Source organism: Nerophis lumbriciformis, linkage group LG20 (assembly GCF_033978685.3).
Source record: "Nerophis lumbriciformis linkage group LG20, RoL_Nlum_v2.1, whole genome shotgun sequence".
NCBI lineage: Eukaryota > Metazoa > Chordata > Actinopteri > Syngnathiformes > Syngnathidae > Nerophis > Nerophis lumbriciformis.
This window is the reverse complement of record NC_084567.2, coordinates 20208712-20222352: the sequence shown is the minus strand read 5'-3', so window position 1 is coordinate 20222352 and position 13641 is coordinate 20208712.

The window sequence follows — 13641 nt, the reverse complement described above, 5'->3', positions numbered from 1 at the left end:
CTGAGACAGACAGGGCTTTGATGTCCGTAACACACACACACGCAAACACACACATACACACACCGCACAGTGAGCTAACGTTACACTAAAAGCTAATTAGCCTTCACCTAAAGGACTGCGAGCGAGCTGAGCTGCCGCCCTCACCTCCCAGGGGGTGAACAAGGGTCAAATGCAGAGGACAAATTTCACCACACCTAGTGTGTGTGTGACAATCATTGGTACTTTAACTTTAACTTAGGTTTCTAGAACGTCAACGGCTCATAGTGATGTTACTTGTAGTTGACTGGGAGGTGTTTATTATAATTTGGGGAGAGTCCGCTGCCTTACCTGTTAAACACCTATCTGCTCACTCCACCGCAGGAGCACTGACTCCATGCGCTCTGAATACGAACTGCTGATTAGCTGTTACATGCGCTCTGAATACGCACTGCTGATTTGCTGTTACATGCGCTCTGAATACGCACTGTTGATTGGCTGTCAAATGCACTCTGAATACGCACTGCTGATTGGTTGCTACCGCTCTGCGTGTAACCAATCAGATGGTTCTGTGGGAGGGACAATGCTGGGTGCTGCAGAGACGTACCGACAGAGGCAGAGGCAGAACTAAGCAGAGCAGCTTGTTAAGACTTTAGTTTAGGCGGTGGCTCTTTAACAACAAAACGATGCGGGAAACCCTGGCATTGGCATGTGCCCGGGCCGTGACACATTCCTGAACTTTCTCAGTCTTTTTTGCCACTTGTGGCAGCTTTTTTGAAACATGTTGCAGGCATCAAATTCCAAATGAGCTAATATTTTAAAAAAATAACAGTTTTCCATTTCGAACATTAAGTATCTTGTCTTTGCAGTCTATTCAATTGACTGCTGTTGAAAAGGATTTGCAAATCATTGTATTTTTTTTATTTATTTACAATTTACCCAATGTGCCAACTTCATTGGTTTTGGGGTTTGTATACATTTATATACATATACATACACATTCATACACACATGCATACAGACCATCCATCCATTTTCTACCGCTTATTCCCTTTGGGGTCGCGGGGGGCGCTGGAGCCTATCTCAGCTACAACCGGGCGGAAGGCGGGGTACACCCTGGACAAGTCGCCACCTCATCGCAGGGCCTGCATACAGACACATGCATACATAATTTCAAAGGATATTATATGTAATATAATACAATAAAGAAAACAGTTATGCCAGTAATCCCATACTTTACATTTAATTAATTGAGCAAAAGTAAATAGTCAATAGTTTAAAAATTAACTTAACAAAATATAGTGGAATTTTGTGAAACTTTAGTTGAGGGCCAAATGGCTGCTATGGCTACCCGGAGAGGGACGGTTGTAACAGTAAAAAAAAAAAAGTGAAAATAAAAAAAATATATTATAAGTTTAGGGATTTGCCTCATGATATTGTTACACAATTATATGTTTTTATATACACTGTAAACATTTTAGATTAAAAAAACAACAACTTGCAGCTAAGTCGCCAGAATTTGACTTTTTCCATTTACAGTTTTACGCGGTAAAACAACTGTAAATTTATAGTAAAAAATTAAACTACAAAAACATTCAAATGGTACTGATGTTTTTCTAAGATACAATTCAAGTTTGTTTGTTTTGATTGTAAATCTATGGTTGTTGTTGTTTTTTACAGTGTGAAATGTACAAAGTACAATCACAGAAATTGTAAATTCCTTGAAAAAGAGGAAGTCAACAGACTGCTGTGATTAAGACATCCCTCTGATCAAAGAAATTGTTCATTATATAGATGTTCCCTTCACCTATATACATTTGTATGCATTAATAAAAAGTGTCTTTCCAATGAAAATGAAAACGGCGAAAACGGAGATGAGCATCATTTTACCAACTATAGGCCTATTTCTTTACTCCCACTGTTTCCAACATTTCTTGAAAAATTATTTGTGTCAAGATTACACAGTTTTATTGATGAGCATCACTTGACAAATGAACAAGATCATAACACATGGAGTTCCCCAAGGCTCTGTACTAGAACCAAAGTTTTTTATATTGTATATTAATGATGTCTGTAAAATCCTAAAGAAACAAAACTGTATTGTGCTGATGATGCCTTACAATGTTCCAGTTCAATTCACATTTTTAAAAAAGCCTTTCTAAGAAAAATATATTGCTGTAAAATAAACACCAGTAGTTAGTACTATGATAAGTGATAACAACAAAAGCTCAATGTGTTACATACTGTAAATACTAATGGAAATATAAGTGTTTGCATGTTGTGTATTATCGGTACAAAGGTTAACCAACATGGATGAGTGTACATCGATGGCATATAATTGTTGGTCTAAGTATTCAGTGTGTATATATGTGTATAGTTATGTATGCTGTGTACAAGGTGTATTAGTAATATGTTGCGTAAAGGAAAGCAAAAATGTTTCCTCACATGTTTACAAAGCTCAAGATCAGGGCCTGACTTTGTTGATAGGGTTAGGCCAAATATGTGTTTAACTTCAGCCTAAAACCTTTCGGGCTGTAAAATGGTCAATTTATGAATGTCAAATTGTTTTTGTTTATTTCATTAACCATTGACCGAAGAAATAATAAACCAAACTATTACAGCAAATGGAAAAACGGTAGCACTTTTTTGTGATTGTAATTTTTTATGGTATAATTCTGGCTATCGTGTATGTGACAGTTTAAAAAAAAAATGTTTATAGAAAAATCTATTGTCATTTTTACAGTGTAAAATTTGATAAATAATGTGCTTTGAAATCATTAATCAAGCATATAATTATTTATCTGTATTTTAACACAAATGTTGTGAATGTAAGATATATATGTATGTGTATGTCATACTTGCATACTTGCCAACCCTCCCGGATTTTCCGGGAGACTCCCGAAATTCAGCGCCTCTCCCGAAAACCTCCCGGGACAAATTTTCTCCCGAAAATCTCCCAAAATTCAGTCGGACGTGGAGGCCACGCCCCCTCCAGCTCCAGTTGTTGTAATATATTGAGTTGGAGGCAATAAACCGGCGAGGTGATGAAGTACGTCTCTTTACTGTAGACTTCAGAACAGACTCACACACTTGACGTCAGGTGCGCAACACCACGTAAATCGTTGGCCAACCAAAAAGTAACCCCAGTACGCTATAGCCAACATTCACCAGGAGATGGCAACAGACAAACATAGATCACTCTATTAAATTCCTCCCCTTTTAAAATTGTAGAATATACTCAAAAGAAATAAACAACCCAACCAAAAAATGCAGAAGCTCTATTAAAAAACTGTACTTAAGCCACATTCTTTTTTTTTTTTTAGTACTGAACTCTTAACCCTCATTTGTAAACAATAACTTATTATATATATATATTATATATATATTGCTTATTATACAAACAGTATTTGTACATCTTTAACACAGATTTTTATACTGTCTTCAGAGATTCAGTTTTTTTGGTGGTACTCGAAACCTTTCTGGGTACCTGCGGATCACTGGTGGGGTTTTTGTTGTGGGTGATCTGGGTTCTGATGATGGCAACTCAGCAGCCCTTGAATCTGGTTCAATGATGACTAGTTTGTGTCTGACTCACTGATGGTCCTGGTGATGGAACTGAAACAGCACTGTCCAGTGTATTGATGGCACATTTTCTGCAACTGGTGGAGACTAGATAACTGGCAGTCTCTCCATGTTTTCTCGCCATGGTAACATGTGATCCATATGCACTGTGCGCTGTCTCTGTCCCTCTTGATAGATAGATAGATTGATATATATATATATATAGATATATATATATATATATATATATATATATATATATATATATATATATATATCTATATATATATATATATATAAGAAAATACTTCACTTTCAGTGAATTCTAGCTTTATATATATATATATATTTATTTTATTATATATATATATATATATATATATATATATATATATATATATATATATATATATATATATATATATATATATACCGTGTTTTCCGAAGTATAAGTCGCACCTGCTGAAAATGCATAATAAAGAAGGAAAAAAAACATATATAAGTCGCACTGGAGTATAAGTCACATTTTTGGGGGAAATGTATTCAAAAAACAACAACACCAAGACTAGACATTTGAAAGGCAATTTAAAATAAATAAAGAATAGTGAACAACAGGCTCAATAAGTGTACGTTATATGACGCATAAATAACCAACTGAGAACGTGCCTAGTATGTTAACGTAACATATTATGGTAAGAGTCATTCAAATAACTATAGCATATAGAACATGCTATACGTTTACCAAACACTCACTAATCGCTAAATCCCATGAAATCTTATAAGTCTAGTCTCTTACGTGAATGACCTCAATAATATTATTTGATATTTTAAGGTAATGTGTTAATAATTTCACACATAAGTCACTCCTGAGTATAAGTCGCACCCCAGGCCAAACTGTGAAAAAAAACTGCGACTTATAGTCCGAAAAATACAATATATATATATATATATATATATATATATATATATATATATATATATATATATATATATATATATATATATATATATATATATATATATACTGTATGTATATATATATATACTGTATGTATATATATATATATATATATATATATATATATATATATATACATCTGGAAGTGGGAATAATGGCTGGATGTACCATCTCCCCTCTAGCCTTCACCATGGCAATGGAAGTGATAATTCGAGCTTCCAAATGGGTTGTGGGTGGAGAACGTCTGAAAGGGGGACAGCGTCTACCTCCCATCCGTGCCTACATGGACGACATGACCACCTTGACCTCAACCGTTGCATGCACTAAACATCTGCTGGGAAAGCTTCATGCCAACATTACATGGGCACGGATGAAGTTTAAACCCAGCAAGTCCAGGAGCATATCTATCGTCAAGGGGAAACTCATGGACCAGAGGTTCTACATCGAGGATACTCCCATTCCGTTGGTGTCAGAGCTGCCAGTCAAGAGTCTAGGGCGATTATACAACGCAAGTCTCAAAGACTCGGACCAGAGCAATCAGCTGAGGGAAGAAACCATCAAAGGCCTTGTCCGCATTGACAAGACCTTACTTCCTGGCAAGTTGAAACTGTGGTGCCTACAGTTTGGATTGCTCCCCCATTTGATGTGGCCACTAACGGTCTATGAGATCCCCATGTCCAAAGTCGAGAAGCTGGAGAGAACAGTCAGTGCATACATCAAGAAGTGGCTTGGCCTTCCACGGTGCCTCAGTAACATCGGCCTATATGGTCATGGTGCCCTGGAACTGCCCATCTCTAGCCTCACGGAGAAGTTTAAATGCACCAAGATGAGGCTGAGCATGACACTGACTGAGTCTCAAGATGAGGTGATCCGAGCGGTTGCTCCCAGACTGACAACCGGGAGGAAATGGATCCCATCTGAGGCCGTGCAACAAGCCAAATCTGCTCTCAGGCATGGAGACATAGTGGGACAAGTGCAGCACGGAAGAGGTGGGTTTGGACTTGGGGCTAGTCGACCCACATGGCACAAGGCGACATCAGCCCAGAGGAGAAAGCTGGTGGTTGATCAGGTTCGACAACAAGAGGAGGCAGACAGATGTGCAACAGCAGTGGCACAGTCCAAACAGGGACAGTGGACTAGCTGGGAAAACCTGGAGCATCGTAAGCTCACATGGAAGGATCTGTGGGAAATGGAAGGGAGCCAAATCAGCTTCATCATCAGAGCCACCTACGATGTTCTTCCCACACCCAAGAACTTAAACCAATGGTTTGGAGAAGATCCTTCTTGTGCACTCTGTCAAACCCCTGCAACACTCAATCACATCCTCACCGGCTGTAAAATCAGTTTGTCTCAAGGCCGCTACACCTGGAGGCACAACCAGGTCTTGAGACAACTGGCGATCACTCTGGAGGAAAGGAGAAATAACAACAAGGCCCTCCCTCCCCCAATCCCTAGTCACCCAATCACCACTCAGTTTGTAAGAGCAGGACAACTCCCACCAAAACCATCTGCAAGAGTGGAGGCAAGCCTTCTGGACTCTGCCCGGGACTGGAAAATGCAGGTTGACTTGGACCACAAACTCATCTTTCCGCCTGAAATCATTACAACCAGCTTCAGGCCGGACCTGGTCTTGTGGTCAACCTCCCAGAAGATTGTGCTCATTGTTGAACTAACTGTACCATGGGAAGCAGCAGTTGGTGAGGCATATGAGCGCAAACAACTGAGGTATGCGGACATAGCAGCCGAGGCAGAGCAGCGCGGCTGGCGTGCCCGAGTGCTTCCAGTTGAAGTCGGGTGCAGAGGCTTTGTTGCTACGTCCACAACCAAGCTCCTCAAAGGAATGGGATTAAGAGGTCAGGCCTTCCGGCGGGCTGTCAAATCGCTGTCGGATGCGGCTGAACGAGGTAGCAGATGGATATGGTTCAAGAGAAAGGACCCAAACTGGGCTGCTAAATGACATCTAGGGGTAAAGGCAGAGGGGGGCACACCTGGGACGCCAGATGTCGCCGTTGAGCCCTCCGGAGGTGTCGTGGGCCTATCAACGAAACACCAATGAAGGAGGGTGCCCACCTGAAGACCCCAGTGAAGCTTTTGCCCCTAACTCCCCACCCCCCCCACTCAACACTAACTGCTGATTAATCTGAGGGATTGTACTATCTAGTCCTACGAGCTCAACTATATATATATATATATATATATATATATATATATATATATATATATATATATATATATATATATATATATATATATATATATATTCCCTTGTCCTACTGGGGGATTTCACGCTCATGTTGGCAACGACAATGAAACCTGGAGACGCGTGATTGGGAAGAATGGCCGCCCGGATCTGAACCCGAGTGGTGTTTTGTTGTTGGACTTTTGTGCTCGTCACAGATTGTCCATAACAAACACCATGTTCAAACATAAGGGTGTCCATATGTGCACTTGGCACCAGGACACCCTAGGCCACAGTTCCATGATCGACTTTGTAGTTGTGTCATCGGATTTGCGGCCTCATGTTTTGGACACTCGGGTGAAGAGAGGGGCGGAGCTTTCTACCGATCACCACCTGGTGGTGAGTTGGCTGCGATGGTGGGGGAGTATGCCGGACGGTCCTGGCAGGCCCAAACGCATTGTGAGGGTCTGCTGGGAATGTCTAGCAGAGTCTCCTGTCAAAAAGAGTTTCAATTCCCACCTCAGGAAGAACTTTGAACATGTCACAAGGGAGGTGCTGGACATTGAGTCCAAGTGGACCATGTTCCGCACCTCTATTGTCGAGGCGGCTGATTGGAGCTGTGGCCGCAAGGTAGTTGGTGCCTGTCGTGGCGGTAATCCTAGAACCCGTTGATGGACACCGGCGTTGAGGGATGCCGTCAAACTGAAGAAAGAGCCTATCGAGTTATTTTGGCTCATAGGACTCCGGAGGCAGCGGACAGGTACCGACAGACCAAGCGGTGTGCGGCTTCAGCGGTCGCGGAGGCAAAAACTCGGACATGGGAGGAGTTCGGGGAAGCCATGGAAAACGACTTCCGGACAGCTTCGAAGCAATTCTGGACCACCATTCGCCGCCTCAGGAAGGTGAAGCAGTGCACTGTCAACAGTGCGGATGGTGTTCTGCTGACCTCGACTGCGGATGTTGTGGATCGGTGGAGGGAACACTTCGAAGACCTTCTCAATCCCACCAACACGTCTTCCTATGAAGGAGCAGTGCCTGGGGAATTTGTGGTCGGCTCCCCTATTTCTGGGGCTAAGGTTGCTGAGGTAGTTAAAAAGCTCCTCGGTGGCAAGGAGTTCCTTAAGGTTCTGGATGCTGTGGGAATGTCTTGGTTGACAAGACTCTGCAGCATCGCGTGGACATCGGGGGCGGTACGTCTGGATTGGCAAGATCACGGGTACAAGCGGCCGAAATGAGTTTTCTCCCCTGAGTGACGGGGCTCTCCCTTAGAGATAGGGTGGTAAGCTCTGCCATCCGGGGGGAGCTCAAAGTTAAGCCGCTGCTTTACTTTGGTGGTTTGGGCATCTGGTCAGGATGCCACCCAAACGCCTCCTTAGGAAAGTGTATCGTGCACGTCCGACCGGTAGGAGGCCACGGGGAAGACCCAGGACACGTTGGGAAGACTATCTCTCCCGGCTGGCCTGGGAACGCCTCGGGATCCCCCGGGAGAAGCTGGACGAAATGGGGGCTTCCCTGCTTAGGCTGCCTCCCCCGCGACCTGACCTCGGATAAGTGGAAGAAGATGGTTGGATGGATATATATATATATATATATATATATAAGATGGTTGGATGGATATATATATATATATATATATACCGCCTCGTCGCGCACCGCCTCGCCGCGCACCGCCTCGCCGTGCACCGCCTCGCCGCCATCTTGGAGTGGGCTCCGGTGTGCCCTACTTCCCTGTTGGACTGCCGGCCACGCCTTCTCTACGCCATCTTGGGGCTCTGGCGGAGCATGCCTTGCTGTCGGTCTGCCGGCCCCGCCGCCCCACAATATATATATATATATACATTACAAGCCGCTGAATTTTTTAAAACTAGTATTAGTTGCAGTAAACTAATTAAAAGATCAATAGAAGCAACAGAACATAAACTATAGCTTTTTTCTAAAAATATTGATCGAATGAATCCATAGTTTCAATCTACTGATATTTATACATTGCACAGCAAGGAAGTTGTTGCAATTAAAGGCTGCTTTACACTCGAAGAGAAGCTCAGGTTAGTTTCAACGAACACGATGATCCAGCGCAAAATGTGAGAGCAGCTGGCTAGCTGCTCTCACATTTTGCAGCCTCACTGGAGAACAACATCGACGGCTTCTGTTCTCCCGCAGCCTCTTTCCCAGAACCGAGCTGGCCCGTTTCTAATGAGGAGGGCCGACAGGAAGCTGTCACTCTGACTGTTTGCCTCCCCGACCAACAATCTGCATGGTGGGATGGCGAGCTGGGGTTGGAGAGGGGGGGACTGTGAGGCTGAAGGAGTGAAAAAGGAGGAAGGGGGATGGGGGGTGTTAGCAGCTGTCAGGAGACTGAGTGACAGGTCAGAGACGATGGCGGAGTAGCAAACTCCTCCAAGGGTCTTTAAGTGGCAACAGACAAGAGACACATGTCTGCATTCACACAAACACTCATCTTCCTTTGCTTTTGGGAAATCAATATGAAGTATTTGGAAATTGGGACTAACAATATGCATTTGTTAGTTTTCTGCAAATAATTGAATGGATATTAGTTTGCATCTAAATCCATGCATAATTTAAAAAAATTGTTTTAAAGAATAAAAAACATTTAAAAGAGAGATAGATAGATAGATAGATAGATAGATAGATAGATAGATGGATAGATATAGAGAGAATATTCGAGTGCTTGAAACTCCGCATGTCAACATCTCTGCCGGTGCCACACCAACAAAATGCTGAATCATCCAGCACTGACCTAATTGAGCCTGGCGTCTTCCATTTCCACATGAACAAAAATAGTCAAGAAGATAACGTCCGCAGTACCTACCAAATAGCGAAGGACATACACTATTTGAATTCATATTATGCAGCTAATTTTTATTTTACAGTTTTTGAAATATCTTGTGTGACATCATGCACAAAAGTGCACTTTATTTTTTTTTAAATATTGTAGTGGCATTCTGTACAACAAGTGCACTTTAATTTAGTGTTGTTTTGATATGTCATCTTAGTGCATCCTGCACAAAAGTGCACTAATAGCTTGTTTTAAAATGTCTCTGACAATCTTGCACTTTCTGTTTTGAAATGACATGAATGTTTGTGCCACTCCTTAATAACTGTTTAACAAATACAGTTTTGGTTAATTGACTTAGTTGGGATTTCCCTCTCTGCATTAAAGTTTAAAATTAGCATATATTAATGCAGTATGATCAAGAATGTCTTAATGTAGAAACAAAGAATCATCATACTGGTGTGATTATATGCATCAAGTGTTAATTCAAGGCTAAGGCAACATATCGAGATATATATTGTATATCGTGACATGGCCTAAACATATCGAGATATTAATAAAAGCCCATATCGCCCAGCCCATATATATATTGTAGAGGTTGCCCTCTAGTGGGTTCTTCAGACCACCACACACTGCCAGGAGAGCCAGGAATTCAGGGTATAACACTGTTTTATTTTCATAAATATCCAGAGGCTTTTGCTTTCCAGCAAACTGTCTTTCTCTCCTGCTTCCGCTCAGCAGCACCTCCAACTCCAACTGCTCGTCTCATCCCGGCTGCTGTTAATAATATGTGTATATATATATATATATATATATATATATATATATATATATATATATATATATATATATATATATATATATAGTGGCAAATGAAAGAAACACAGCGTAGTTTCTTTGAGGTCTTTATTGTAAGACTGCCAACATAAAAACTAAACAATGAAAACACAAAATGCACTTTAATAGTGTGCCCAAGAAGGCACATAAAACCACACCCATTCTGCTGAGTGTGAGCAGCATGGCTACAATGTCCATTCCGTGAAGGAGCGGGTGTGCCTTGTGGAGCAGAACAAATAGGACATTCAACCCTAACAGATTTTGGGGGGCGACCTCGGCGGAGGACTTGGTCCGGCTGTAGTTCTTCACCCGCACACAACACAATGCGCCGGTTTAAGCCTGTCCAGAGAAACGCATTCCCTGCGCCCGCCCATATCCAGTACAAAGTTTTTAGGACCGCGTTCCAGCACCCTAAATGGGCCATCGTAAGGGGGGTGGAGGGCTGAACGGTGGGCGTCGTGATGAACAAAGACAAAACGGGCAGACTTAAATACGACGGTACAAACGACTTAGGGAAACAGTGATGGACCGGGCCAGGAGCTAAGCACCCCCTCGACAAAAAGGGAAAAGGTCGCGGGGTGCAACCCTCAAGTAAAAATTCCCCTGGAACGCGAAGTGGGTCCCCGAACACCAATTCAGCGGGGGCCGCTGCGAGATCCTCTTTAGGGGCTGAGTGCAACCCAAGCATAACCCAAGGTAAACGGTCAACCCAATTGCTATCAACGAGCGCCGCACGCAAAGCCGCCTTAAGTGACCGGTGAAAACGTTCACAGAAGCTGTTAGCTTAGGAATGGTTGGCTGTAGTACGGTGCACCTGCACACCCAAGGACTGCGCCAACGCTGACTAAAGCTCCGACACAAACTGGGATCCCCTGTCCGAGGTGATATCAGACGGCGTGCCAAAACGCGCGACCCAGGCTGACAGAAACACACATACAACGTCTACGGAGGCAGTGGAGGAAAGAAGAACTGCTTCTGGCCATCTGGTGGTACGATCTACCATCGTGAGCAAGTGCGTATAACCCTGCGACGGAGGGAGGGGGCCAACTAAGTCCACATGCACATGGTCAAACTGCCTGACCGGAATCGGAAATGGTTCGAGGGCCGCCTTAGTGTGCTGGTGGACCTTGGCGCGCTGACATTCCACGCATGCGGCTGCTCGCTGCCTAACATCCTTCCTAAGGCCAGGCCAAACAAACCTGGCACCAACCAACTTGACGGAAGCCCGAACACCACGGTGCGACAGGGAGTGTATTGCGTCAAAAACCCGGCGGCGCCAGTCTACCGGGACAATCGGCCGAGGTCGGCCAGTGGAAACATCGCAGAGGAGGGCGGGACCGCCATCTTGAACCACCACCTCCTCGAGCACGAGCGCCGTACCCTCAGTTTTGAGTGCGCGGATGTCGGTGTCATCGGGCTAGTCAGCGGCCATTCCCGAAAAATCTAAACCGTGCTGCACGGGGCACACAAGTACGCGTGAGAGACAGTCAGCCACAGGGTTGGCCTTACCGGCCACATGTTGAATGTCCGTAGTGAACTCAGAGATGGCCGACAAGTGACGCTGCTGACGGGCTGACCAAGGCTCTGTGACCTTTGACATGGCAAACGTCAGGGGTTTGTGGTCAACAAAAGCCGTGAAGGATCGACCTTCCAACAGAAAAGGAAAATGGCGTGTTGCAAGATACAGTGCCAACAACTCTCGGTCAAATACACTGTACTTACGCTCGTTATCTTGCAGTTTACGACTGAAGAACGCGAGGGGCTGCCACACATTCGCCACCCGCTGCTCAACCACAGCGCCCACGGCGACATCAGACGCGTCCGTTGTCAAAGCCACGCGTGCCGCGGAAACAGGGTGGGCGAGGAGAGCAGCCTTTGGGAGCGCGGATTTAGCCCTATGAAAAGCTTGGACTCGCTAAGGAGTCCATTCGAGGGAACCGCTAGCCTTTTTGTTCCGTAGGGCACCATCAAGAGGCTGCAGGAGGTGGGCAGCGCGAGGAAGGAACCGATTACACAAATTAATCATGCCCAAAAATTCCTGCAGAGCTTTGACAGTGGAGGGACGAGGAAAATCTGCCACCACTTGCACTTTCGAAAGCAAAGGAATCGCACCCAGCGGCGAAATACGGTGACTTAAAAAAATCGATCTCTGACAGCCCAAACTGACATTTAGAAGGATTAACGATCAGGCCGTGCTCGTCAAGACGTGTGAACACCTGGGTTAGGTGTGACTGGTGCCCCTCGGCTGAAGGACTTGCCACCAAAATGTCCTCAAGATAATCAAACACAAAATTGAGGCCGCGCAACACTGAGTCCATTAATCTCTGAAAGGTTAGTGCTGCCCCCTTCAGGCCAAAAAGCATACGCAGGAACTCAAAAAGCCCAAACGGGGTTATTACTGCGGTCTTGGGCACGTCCTCTGCACGCACCGGGACCTGGTGATAACCACGAACTAAGTCTACCTTCGAAAAAATGGCGGCGCTAGTCAGGCGCGCCAGAAAGTCCTGGATGTGCGGAATAGGGTAGCGGTCGTGCGTTGTGATGTTGTTAAGGCGGCGAAAATCCCCACAAGGCCGCCAGGAACCATCTGACTTAGGCACCATGTGCAAGGGCGAGGCCTACGGGCTATTAGAACGCCTAATGATGCCTAAACGCTCCATAGTAGCAAACTCCTCTTTAGCAATGGTCGATTTGGCTGCATCAAGATGGCGCGCGCGCAAAAACTGGCGGGCCCAACGTGGGAATGAAATGTTCAACACCATGTTTAGTGTCCGCGGTCGAAAAAGCGGGAGTGATTAATTACGGAAAATCCGCCAGCAAATGCTGAAAAACGTCACCAGATACCAAATAATTAGCGTGTGTTAACGATCCAAGTCCCCCCGCCTTACATGTAAAAGTTGAAAAAGATACAGCATCAATCAATCGACGGTTAGCAACATCAACAAGCAGTCCATTAGCACACAGAAAATCCGCGCCAATAATGGGGACCGTGAGGGCGCGATGACAAAATCCCACTGGAATTTGCATCCATGGAAGCACACAGTCACCAACCTGGAGCTGAAAGTGTCGATTGATGAGCCGTTGGCGTCATTCAGCAGCGGCCCGCAGCCACCTGTTGCCTTGTCCGCGTCCGTGGCAGGTAACAGACTGACTTGCAAACCGGAGTCCACCAGGAAACGTCTCCTTGACGACAAGACAAGGAGACGTTTCCTCGCTTACTTCGCCGGCGCTCACAGCCGCCACTGAACGCCGGCGTTGTAGTTTCCCGGGGCCGTTAAGGAGCATGGAGGCACGCACCGTCGAGCTTTGGCGCCAAAACATACCGCTGGGTCCGCA